This window comes from Triticum aestivum, chromosome 2B (genome assembly GCF_018294505.1).
Source record: "Triticum aestivum cultivar Chinese Spring chromosome 2B, IWGSC CS RefSeq v2.1, whole genome shotgun sequence".
NCBI classification, from domain to species: domain Eukaryota; kingdom Viridiplantae; phylum Streptophyta; class Magnoliopsida; order Poales; family Poaceae; genus Triticum; species Triticum aestivum.
This window is the reverse complement of record NC_057798.1, coordinates 101,170,592-101,182,755: the sequence shown is the minus strand read 5'-3', so window position 1 is coordinate 101,182,755 and position 12,164 is coordinate 101,170,592.

The window sequence follows — 12,164 nt, the reverse complement described above, 5'->3', positions numbered from 1 at the left end:
TCTAAATTTATGTAAGAGTCCATACAGATCTTATAATGTCCATCAAATGGACGATTACGAGGCTAACATGTGCAGTGATGCTACATAATCAAACATCTATGAAAGTAAGTATGGTCATACAGGGCAAGAGGTATTCACAGGAGCAATGCAGTGTGCAGTATAGTTGCGAGATTCTATGGTCCCTTGTGAACGAATGTTCTTCTGCTAACAGTTTTCGTACAAGTGAGACATTAAGGCAAATGCAAAAATGTAATTCAAATTGTGATGTGATATCATAGACAGTACCTTACGTTGCAGCCGATACCAATGTGTAACAAGATTATTCCAGTCACCGTCAGATAAATATAGCACCGGAGACTTTATAGAAATTTCTTTCAGAGGCTTGCCATCGAAGTGCGCTTGCCTCAGGTAGGAACGATACTTCATCAACGAGTGCTTGAAAACTGCAACCAACCCTTGCTCGTTTTCACAATCCAGTTTGCTCCTCTCATGTTTAAAAGAGTGAAATCTTGTGTCTTCTGTCAGCAAAAACATATGCAGTAATGACCATGAATAACATTAGTACATTACTTACGCGTAAGTTGCGGAGGAAGACTGGAAATTGTTCCGTGTCTGCGGTATAATCTTTCCATGAAGGAAATATGCGCACAAAGTTTCTCACAACAACATAAGCTTCGTCTTCTAAACTGGGATGAAATGGAACAGCGGCCCTATTTGCTGCAATTGGGGCTCTCTCTGGTTCAAAAAGGGATTTGGCAACTGGATTTGGTGTACTCTTTGCTGGAATGGGGGTTTTGTGTCGTAGAGATGGTGCTATGTCAACTGGCATAATCATACTGTTTGCTGCAGTTGGGGTCTGCTGAGTTGGGGCATCAGAAATGACCAGTGTACTAGGGATAGAGTCTGCTAGAGTTGGGGTGTTTTGTGGGTTAGGTGATATTGCAACTACACCCAATGGGCTATTTGATTTATCAGGTGCCACTACCTTTTCCAAATACTTTGCTTGTGCTCCTCCACGATCAGCAATCACCCTCTTCCTTTTGAACGTCTGATACACAAGAACAACATTTGAATGGATAAATATGGTATTATGATAGATGGAATATGTATTGAAAATGGATAGGCAGGGCGTATTCACATACACGATGTGTAAACTAAGCTAGTGGCAGTTCAACAAAGTAGAAGCAATGCAAAGCATCAATTGCAAGATATGTGCGTCCAATGTAACCTTGGAAATTTAGAGCAAGCGCCTTGATGGGTGAATAAGATAGGGCATCTTCCTCTGACTCCTCCACTAGGGAGCTACATTCACTTAGGTCTCCCTCTAGCTCAGAATCACTGTTAGGATCATATTCTGAGCATGAATCTGTAGCTGGAGAGCATTTGCATTGCATTGCATCCAGACTTCATTTCAGTCCCTTAATGCCAAGTTTGACAGCCATGGCATTGTTTTGCTTTATTCTTTTCATGCACACGAGCTCATAATCATTATGATGCTGTTCAGAATCTGAGATTCATGAAAACATAAAAAGTAGTCAGATTATCTATGGAATGCATTGCAGATTCAACTCGAAGAGTGTCTCGATATAAACCCCTGCATATGCAAAGTTCACCCCCTAACCGTGCGGACCAGACCACACACATAAATACAAACCCCTTATGTCTCTGTAATAGGCAGATACACATTTCAAAACTGAAGTAGGAACATTAGAATCATATGAAATTCGTATTTGAACAAATAAACTAAGGAATTATGAGTGGCATAATGTTTAGCTTCAAGGGTGGAGTGTTGGTAGTGCGACACAAAGCAAGTAGGCAGATTGTATTCTATGTAAAAGATCGAAACCTATGTAAAAGATGGAAATGATACTTTCTTTCTATACAATGCAGTGTTCGTTGCCCACACATGATGGAAGAGATCACATAGAGAAATACTATTCACTCATGTCTACGGTTCCAGTATTTAGAAACAGGATGCTCCACCCTAAAAGAATATTGACAACAAATATGACAAGGCAAGCATATATGTAGTGAATCAATCATTTACTTGTGAGCTTACTAGGACAAGTATGCAGAATTGTAATTGATGTAAGAGATCGTCCAAAATCTGAATGAAGAAGTTTGTCTAGCACTTATTGTTTGCAACTAATCGACATGAATAATTGGATATTATATCGAATGAGTAAGAAAGACAAGTAAAATTGTCAACAAACCTGGCTTGCAGTAGTAATCTGGGTTAATGTCACTACGACCAACAATCCAAAATGACTAGTGTCTGTTCCGAGGGCCGGAATTTTGAAAACCCTGTGAACTTTAGAGGTACTAAAGATTACCAAAATACATTTGAACCATTAAGTGTAGGTAGCACTGAGCACACAACAAACCCTAATGACAGTCCTGCCTAATGAGTAATGAATCATTTAGAAAATGGGTGATGAGGAGTGGCTGCTGAGTGTTGAGGATGTATCTTTGGATAAATCGGGTTGGCTTGGTGGGTGCTGCACGCCTGAGCCCTGAACAGACTGGGAAGGTTGGCACGGCGGTGCACCCGGGCAGCGGTGACGCTGTTGGGCGAGTGGCTCCTGACCTCCTATTAGTCCGTCGTCTCCTCCTAGAGTCATGTTGTCCGGGGATGGCAAGTCGCCGGCGAGGAAGGCGGCTGGGGGTGATTAGAGATCGGAAGTCCACAGTAGAACAGAGGGGAATCAGGGCCTGGGACGACCCAAAATCCTAGGGTGGGCCGGCCCATCGTGGGCACCCTGTAGAGATACAAACCCGAGCGGTGAATATGCATTTTCGAAACTAATTCAGGAACATTTATCTGACCAATTACATGACTCTGTTTTAATAATATCATATTCATATTGGAACAACTATGCTTGTTTAGCTTGATGGGTGGAACAGTGTTATTATGACACGAAGCATGTATTCTGATCGTATAGTGATCATAAAAGGGGGAAACTCTAAGCATATTTTTTTTAGCAAAAGAGGGTTTCCCCTCTGATTTCTATTAAAGAAACCACCACGGAACCAACATGATCAATTAAACCCTAAGCATGATCAATTAAACCATATTATGACTGTGCCATGGCAGATTTGAAGCTGCAAACCGGAGAAATGATATTTAGCATCCATTGTTTGCTTCGTACTAAGAACTAAATTCTAAGAGCTGAAAAGAAAGTAGAGTAACACTACTAGGGAAAAGCCTAGCAGCAGTGCGGGTTTTAGGCCTATCAGTAGCGCGGGCAGGAGCTCTACTGATACGGCGCTACAGCTAAAGCTTAGCAGTAGCGTGCCTAGACCCACGCTACTGATAAATCAACTTAGTAGTAGCTCTTCTCCAGAGGAGCGCTACTGGTAATTAGTAGTAGCGCTTCTCCTTGCCCGCACTGCTACTATTATTTTGTATTTTTTATTTATTTCATATTGTATTCATACACCTTTACACAGTTTTCATACAACAGGAATATAGAGACTATTTTTACATCATAATGAGTTATTACATCACGGGGTGAAAGAACCGTGGACTAGTTCAAGTGGATGCCATCCACTTGAAACTAATCCACGGTCCTTTCACCCAATGATATAATAATACCATCATCATCATCATATCATTAACAACTTATCATCATAATACATCATTGTCATATAACACCTCCTCAAGATCATCGTTTTCATCAATGACATCACATAGCAAATTGGTAACTAGTCGTAATCACAAGTACTCCTCATCATCAACTCTAACACATTACCACATAATAAACATATTGTACCACATAGGACCTACTACATTCTCTTAGGACCTACTATATTTTCTAAGGTAAAATAGCAAAAAACAAGATATCCCCTGACTCTCCATTATGGAGAATGGAGATTATCCTGTCTCCAATTCTTGCCTTTTGCCGAATGTTACTTCCAAGAACCTTCTTGCGAATGTCCAAACATTTTTTCCATTCTTTGATGAGCATGTGTTCACCGGATTTAGAAATCCGATATGCACAGGTGAGCTCCCTAGATTTACCTGGCAGTATGTTCAAAACTGTAAGGCGACCATTCAGATACATCAGATGAGGCACACAATCCATCGGGAGTTTTTGTTGAAAAACATAGTTCGTAGTTAGCAATGATGTACTAGTTTTAGAAGTAAGCAAAAGATGCACAGATGTCGTAATAGTAAAAAATCTTACCAGGTTATCTCCATAGAAGTTGCCGTGGTTCAACATGTGCACTAGTGGCACGTATTCACAATAATTTGGAGGAGTTCGATAATAGGTATTGTAATCCTCAAGAAGAGTATAAAATGCGATCAGATGATTTTTCTCCTTATAAGTTAATTCGAAGCCATCGGTGTAGTGGGTTTTGTCTACCATCTTCTGCATAGTCTTTGAAGAATCAAAATAAGCCGTCAATGGAAATAAGCTGTCAACTATTCTGAAATAACCAATATAAATTAGTTAATAACTATGTTTTAGAAACTCACATAGCGGTAAAATCAGAAGCGTATCAAGGACCCAAATGTCCATATTGTCTTGCTCGATGTCAGGATCACCAAGATCCATGGTGACAATCATATACCCTCATAAAAACCATACATTTTGCATAGTGCTTCACAATTTTGGCAACCAAAATGGGTTACGCTTTGAGCATTGCACAGATTTACTTCAAAATCCATATCATGATGGGTCCTTAGGTGTATTTTCTTTGTTTCAAAATTTTCATGGTCTTCAAAACCCATCCTCTCCAAGACATAACATCTTGCATGGCATGGGATAAGCTAGTCCAATTATAAAAGATGAAAATTAGACGTTGAAATAGTTGTAGTCATGCTTAATTATGAAAAAAACACTTGTCGTTGTTGCGTACCATTTCAACATCGAAGGTCTCCTTGAGCTTAATGCTGAAGCGTCGATCTTTGTCCAACTCAACGAACCTGTCGCACATGCCTCGATCGTCGTTCCACCAGCTGCACTCCCCTGGGAGACTGTCGTCGTCCGAGTACGACATTTCCTACGTTCATAATTCAAATATTAAACCTGTAGAATTAAATATATGTACTAAAAAACCTAAATTAGATCATTATTTTTCGAGAAAATCCAGGCCACTCGATATTTCCTACATATTCTAGCACAAGTCATGCCAGAATTCACGGAAAAATCTGGCATGACCGTTGCTAAAAAAGGACATATCGAGTGCCTGAAATTTGCCGGAACGGAAATTAATCAACACTCCGGCAAAACATAGACCACTTGGAGGTGTAAACTAAACATGAACGGCCACTTGGGCAACCACATATCCTATTTGAGCAACACAAGATATACATGGATATTTGGCTGGTCTCACCTCGAGGTCGGAGGGGTCGGTGACGGGGACGATGGCGGGGATGATGGAGGGGCTCCTTGATTTCTGCAAAAGCAAAAACCGTATAAGTTATCACTAATACATCCCGAATAATTGCTTATACTAAAAAAATAACAACAATTATGACATGTTCAACTAGTTTTATTAATTCAACTAGTTCTTACGAAATATAAACTTACTATAAATAGAAAAAAACCAGCTCTTTCTAAAAATAAAGTAGTTCAACTAGTTATATTAGTTATCTTACTAAAAATACATTAGTTCTATTAATTCAACTAGTTCAACCAGTTTATTAATTTACTTACTAAACTAGTTCAACTACAACTAAAGTAGTTCAACTACAACTACTATTAATCATACTACCCTAGTTAACTAGTACCATCACTACTACTAATTAACATCTACTACTACTAAAAATCATTATCTATGAACCCTAAATTAACATCTACTACTACTAAACAACATCTATTACTAACTAAGCAGAGAGAAAGGGGGTGGGGGGCGACGGAGAGGTAGGGGCGGCGAGGGCGGGATCGGGATCGGGAGGCGGCGGTGCTGGGTCGGCTCGGGTGGCGGTGGTGAGGTCGAGGGCGGTGGGAGGAGGGCTTCCGGCAGAGGAGGGAGGAGGGGCGGCCACAGGTGGAGGGAGGAGGGCATGGTGCAAGGAGGAGGGAGGAGGGCACGGAGAGAGGAGGAGGGACGGGAGGAGAGAGTACCTCGGCGGCGGACGGACGAAGGTGGCGACGGCGACACACGACGGCGGTTATCGGGGCGGGCGAGAGTGACTGAGAGGGGGAGAGTGAGTGAGAGAGAGGGCCGGCCACGCGCGTGGGGATAAGGTAGGGTTAGTTGTAGCGTGTTTTGGCAAAACATGCTACAGCTAATCTGAATAGCAGTAGCGCTGTGCGGTGAGACGTGCTACTGCTAAGTTGGACTAGCAGTAGCGCTTTGCTGTTAAAAGCGCTACTGCTAAGTGTAAGTATACAAAAATACGACAATGCAAAAATACATTGGCCATCAATGATCTTTTTGTGTACAATCTGAATTGTCAATATGAGTCCACTCCGATAGGAACCGGAGAGGACTCATATTGCGGCCACAAATTCTACACATAGAGTTCAGTGAAGACCAACTGGTTGTGATAGTTTCAGAAGTAACATATTTAAGGTGGTAAACACCCTATTCGCAGAGTGAGGTGGGACTAAACTTGTGGGCTGATCTTAGCAGTAGCGGTTTTCTACAAAGTGCGCTGCTGCTAACTTCTATAGGAGTAGCGCGGTTCAATATAGGGCGCTACTGCTATAACTAGCTGGATAGCGAGGTCATGGCAATTAGAGTAGTAGCGCGGTTTAGAGCGCACTCGCTACTGCTATTTTCCTTTTAGCAACGCGTTTTGCTCGAACGCGCTGTTGCTAAATAGTAGTAGCATCGTATTTTGAGGAGCGCTGCTGGTAAGATTCTGTGTATAGGCTTTTCCCCAGTAGTGTAACCAAGTTAAGATCTATTTTCTGGTTGAGATCAAAAAGATGAGGAGATATGAAGTACCAGCTCTCTTGCGGCACCATGTAGGCATCAGGGGTGCGATGGCTGTCGGTGGAGTTGAAGCAGATCTGCGATGGTAGACGGGTGCATCGGGGGATAAGTCCCATTGGGGTGGAAGAGAAGGTCGTGTGAGCGTCCCCGACAAAGAGGACGATGGCGCCGATGAAGCGAGAGGACGCGATGCAAAGCTATTGGTCCATCACCGTGGATGAGAAACGTCCATCTCTAGCAGTGGATGACGCGGTCTTGGTAGGCGCTCCAGCATGGTGGAGAACAGTGGCGATGGATGTGGTGGAGGACGGCGACGATGGATGGGGTGGCGGACGGAGACTGGTGTGGGGATGGTGTTCTAGCACGGACGGTGTATGGATGGGAAAATGGAGGGAGAGGTATGGGGAACCATGTTTTTGGGACGCGCCTGTCTGAAATATGGGAAAGTTACGAACTTAGCCCCCGTTTAAAATTTGGACGTCTCGTCGGTTGGGGATAGGACGGTAATCTCGCATCTCGCCAATATTTGCCCAGGGCGATTTCAGGCGAGGAGAGGCTGGTTGGCGCCCATGGTTGGCGCCCATGGTGTATGAACGGGGCTGACAGGTAGGACGGTTGTGTCATGTCTGAGTGAAGTTACAAACCTGCCCCTACTGAAAATATTTTCCTACATCGATTTCGGCCGAGTCGAGTTTGTTTTGCCGCCCACCGTGTATGAATGGGGAATGGAGGGAGAAACAGAGGTCTTTCGGACGAGCTTGAATCAAATGTGTTTTTCCACCCATGTGTGACACCCACCGTGTCGGAATGGGCTCAGAGGCGGTCATGTCACGTCAAATTGAAGTTACTAACCTACCCCTAGTTAGAGCAGTTGAAATCGGGCCGATGGATTGTCCGTGTAATGGGTAGATTCAAAAACCGAGTCAATCAACCAAGAATGTACAGAACTAACAGACATATAAACACTTATAGAGTATATGGATCAATAATATCAACTAACATACATAAGCCAGACCGCTGTACTTTTTTTTGCTATAACAGCATCCTTTCTTTAGCCAGCATCTTGGCCCTTTTCGATGTGTGCCACTTATGGTCCATCTATACTACTATTATTGCTGAATGCACATTCAACCCGATTGGCATATTTGTAGGTCTGGCACAGCAATCCAAATGAAATGTCTCCGAGTCTTATCAATTAATACAGACTTGTGCTCAAATAAAATTACAAACAAAAAAACAATTATTACATGATCTCTAAAACAAATGATTTGATTGATTACATGAAAAAACAACACAAAGGTTATTCAACGATGGAAAGAAGATTTCACCTATGATTTACCAAGTGGGAATTTAATTTCCTTTTTTCCTTCAGGACCTTAACAATGTGGTCAGTCTCAGCTTTCTTCATTTTGAAACCCACCAAATATTTAATGGTTGTCTTGAGTACTGCTTGCGATTGTGTTGTTTGCTTCCTTAACATGTCAACTTCATCTCTAAGTGCAGAAGTAGAATCTCTTTCTACCACTAGTTTAGCCTCTAGAGCATGAGCAATTGGCAATTCATAATGCACGATTGGGCCGGTGCCACTACTGTGGGATGGTGCAACGTCCATGGGGACCTCGGTCTTTGATCTTGGGCTAACCTGTTTTGCCATTAAAGTTCCGTTGGATTCGTAAAAGTTGAAGTTTGCAAAACATCTCAACTCGGAGTTATAACAGCAAACCAGTTAAACAAACAAGTAATTAAAGAGTTTCAATTGGATGTTGGAAAGTAGTTATTAACATCATTGTAACCTGATGTTGCAGTAGCAAAGCAGTGAAACAAACAAGTAGCTATTTAAGTTAAGGCAAACAGGTAATTCTTAACAGTAAGTATCAAACACATAGATAGGCGCAGTCTATAATAGGATTAACAGGCTGTGGCATTATGTAATCAGTAGCAAACTAAATTAAGCCAAGCAACGTAATTGAACAATTTTGCAATAAGTGGCTAACTAAAATTCTAAGAAGCAGGTAACTGAACTTTTGCTAGTTCTTTGTACATGCACACTGCAACTTCTTTTTCGCTTACAAGGTTTTATGAAGGAGTCCATGGCATCAATTGCATGGATACACAGAACTAATACTTCTTTCTTCCCACACTGCATTGGTAAGTCGAATGGTTAACCTGGTAAGATGGTGCATCCTTAATATGTTATATGAGGATGTGTAGTCAGACTAGTTGTAGCCACACACATCACACTGGCTTTTACTGTATATTTCAGGCGATTACTTTTGGCATATCGAGATCTACGCAATCTACAATAGAATGAAAAGACTGGCATCCTTAACATTACTGGCGAACTCAGTTCATAGAAACAAGCAATTCAACCATTATGTGGGTAAATCAAAAGCGCCATTGGAATATTTTCACTACCCAATCATACACGCAAAAAGGGGCGACACCACCATAGGGGCTGGTATGGGCGGCCGCCTCAGGTGGCTGGAAAGTGTACACCTAGTTTGAGTCGTCCAGGTTGGCCCAGGCTAGTTTTGTTCATACCAATGCACGAGCAGGCAATGTAAAAAATGAAGAAAAATGATTCAATTTGGATGGGCCAATAACAAGTGCAAGGCAGGCCCTATAGCAGGCTCGCGGCCCAAACGAGCGCCTCCCATATCGATCACAGCAGGAAAAATCTCAATTCATTTGCTCCATCCTCCAGTCTAGTTCGCTCCTAACCTAGCCGCCGTTGGACAGACCGACACAACACTTCCTCGCGCCCTCGTTGGAGGGTGGTCGCCGGGATTCAAGCGAACGGAAGGACAAGAAGATGAAGATCCAACCCTGGGTGTAGCCTGCGTGGGAGGCAGCGGCGGCAGCATGTGCATGGCATCGAGCTTGCGCAAATGGACAGTCGCAACTTGCAAGAGTAGCATGCGCAACGAGCAGGTACATCACATCCCTGATTATATCTAATTCAACTCTTCAATTTCTGGCCAATAGTTAAACCTAACGGTGTTGTAAAACTGCTTGTATGTAGGGAATCTATGAGAAAATGAAACCAATTTTACTTATTTTATAACTCCCTCAATCAATACTGAACTGACGGAATCCGATGTATCTAATCAAGTTTCTGGTGCAAACATACAAGCTCATGTTGTTCTTGAGCCTGAAGTGTCTAATGAACAGACTGCTAATGAAGGATTTGATGCAAACATTTTACATGCTCCTGGTGATGAACATATAGTGTCTAATGAGGGATCTAATGCAAGCATTTTGCAAGCTCATTGAAGGATTTAGTGTCTAACGATGATCTGCTATGTTGAGAGAGACAGAGATTTGCAGGCATTGATGACAAGCAAATTATAGTGCATTTTCATAGCTTGAGGAAACGTCGAGGCCATCTACCAGAAAGTCCCTGTATCATGACAACATAGCGTAAATACTTTTCTAATCTGTTGTTTGAAACTATTGGCTTACTTGTGCAGGATAGATATATTGATATGCAGTTTGCGCACTGGTTATAGGTGCAATTACACTTCGATATTTTCAGCCAGAGAACGAATAATTCAAGTAGGTACATACCATGTTTGTAGTCCTTGTACACCATGTTGCATTTTGTGTTTTTTGGTGCTTGCATCATTTAGTGTTTATAATCTGAACTACTTTGGATCATTAGCTGGTTTTTAAAGTGCTTGTAGCTTCACATTTCTCAAGTTATGTTGATTTCCGGAGTGCAAGTGCCTTCGTATTTTTTAAGTTAAATGTTCGCCCCTGGTAACTTGAATTCGTGGATCCGCCACTGCACACAAATCATACACGAATGCCAGTACAAATTAAATGAAATGCATGGACTTACACTAGCTCGTTATATAGGCTCACTACAGCTCTGCTTGCGCTTGGGATGTTCCATGTACAAGTCAAGGTCGGTCCTGAGATTTCGGGGGCCCAGGGCGGAACAAAAACTCGGGGCCCCTTAATATAATCATCATAATCATAATAATAATAATCAGTTTCGTAAACACTTTGGGATTTGGGTCACTACAATCTCGCGAGTAAGCCAAAAATTTATATGATGGCCTATGGAGGAAGTAAGTGAAGGTGTGTGTGTTTGTGTGTGTCTAACGACCTATCACAAGACATAGTTGGAAAGGCAAAACCATGTTCAGTGTTCTGATGTGCTACACTAACAATAAGCACATTATATGTTTGAGGTAATCAAAGAATCAGGCATGTCACATTTGACTCCAGGAAAACTTGCATTCGTTATGCAGAGTAGCCCTATTAGATGAACTAATTGTAATACAGTATAAATAACAATATTGAAAACTTAATTTAGAATCAAGAGCAAATCTATATAAGTGATATAAAAAATAATCTTTCATATCTTCAAAATCAAATCAGAACTATTGTGATAGTTCACCTAAAAATAAATAAATTGGGAGTTATTTACCTTATTTAGTGGGTGATTTCATAGTTCATCTGAAAATTACTTGCCAAAATCAGTATCCAGAACACCACTCTTCGTCCTTGGTCTCTTTGAGATCTAGACCACAGGAACAAAGTATCAAACTGCAGAAACTAATCGCTAGCGATACTTACGGAACACACTTCGGCCGGCCAGCAACCGCCCACATCCATAGGCGACACGCCCAACGCTAGTGTGCAGACGCCACACCCCCGCGTGCAGCCATATTCCTTGCAATCTGGACCTCATCCTCGAGAAAAGCTGGGTATATCTGCTGCGATTAGGGTGCGAGGCGAAAAAGACGAGGTGTTCTAGGTTTGTGGCTCCAAGCTGCCGGATCCTGATTGATTCGTGCCTTATGCCGATGCATTAGACGCTCCAGCTACGTTGCCGCTACTTGGGCCTATCTAATGTAGAAGCATATACACCTTGAGCTCGAAGAAGGAAAACCGAGACAACATTACGTGACCTGCAAATAGTTCTTTGGCTACCTACTACGGTACAGGCCGGGAGGGGCCCCTGCATTTCGGGGGCCCGGGGCGACCGCCCCCCTGCCCCCCCTCAGGGCTGACCCTGGTACAAGTCCATGTTACCATTTGCTTGGATGTGCATGCCTTGTGCTCCTTGCATCCCCCTCTGCATTTTTGACATGGCGAATGGTTGATCAAATAAGAGGAATCAACCTTGATGTTGTACCGGAGTACAGATACTTACAAGGTTATACGGGTGTGCAGGATGTGTACCAGATCCCGTAGCGCCGTCATGCTTCGCTAAAAATGGATTTTCTTGTTTCAGATGATATCTCCAGAAGAAATAAGAGTTA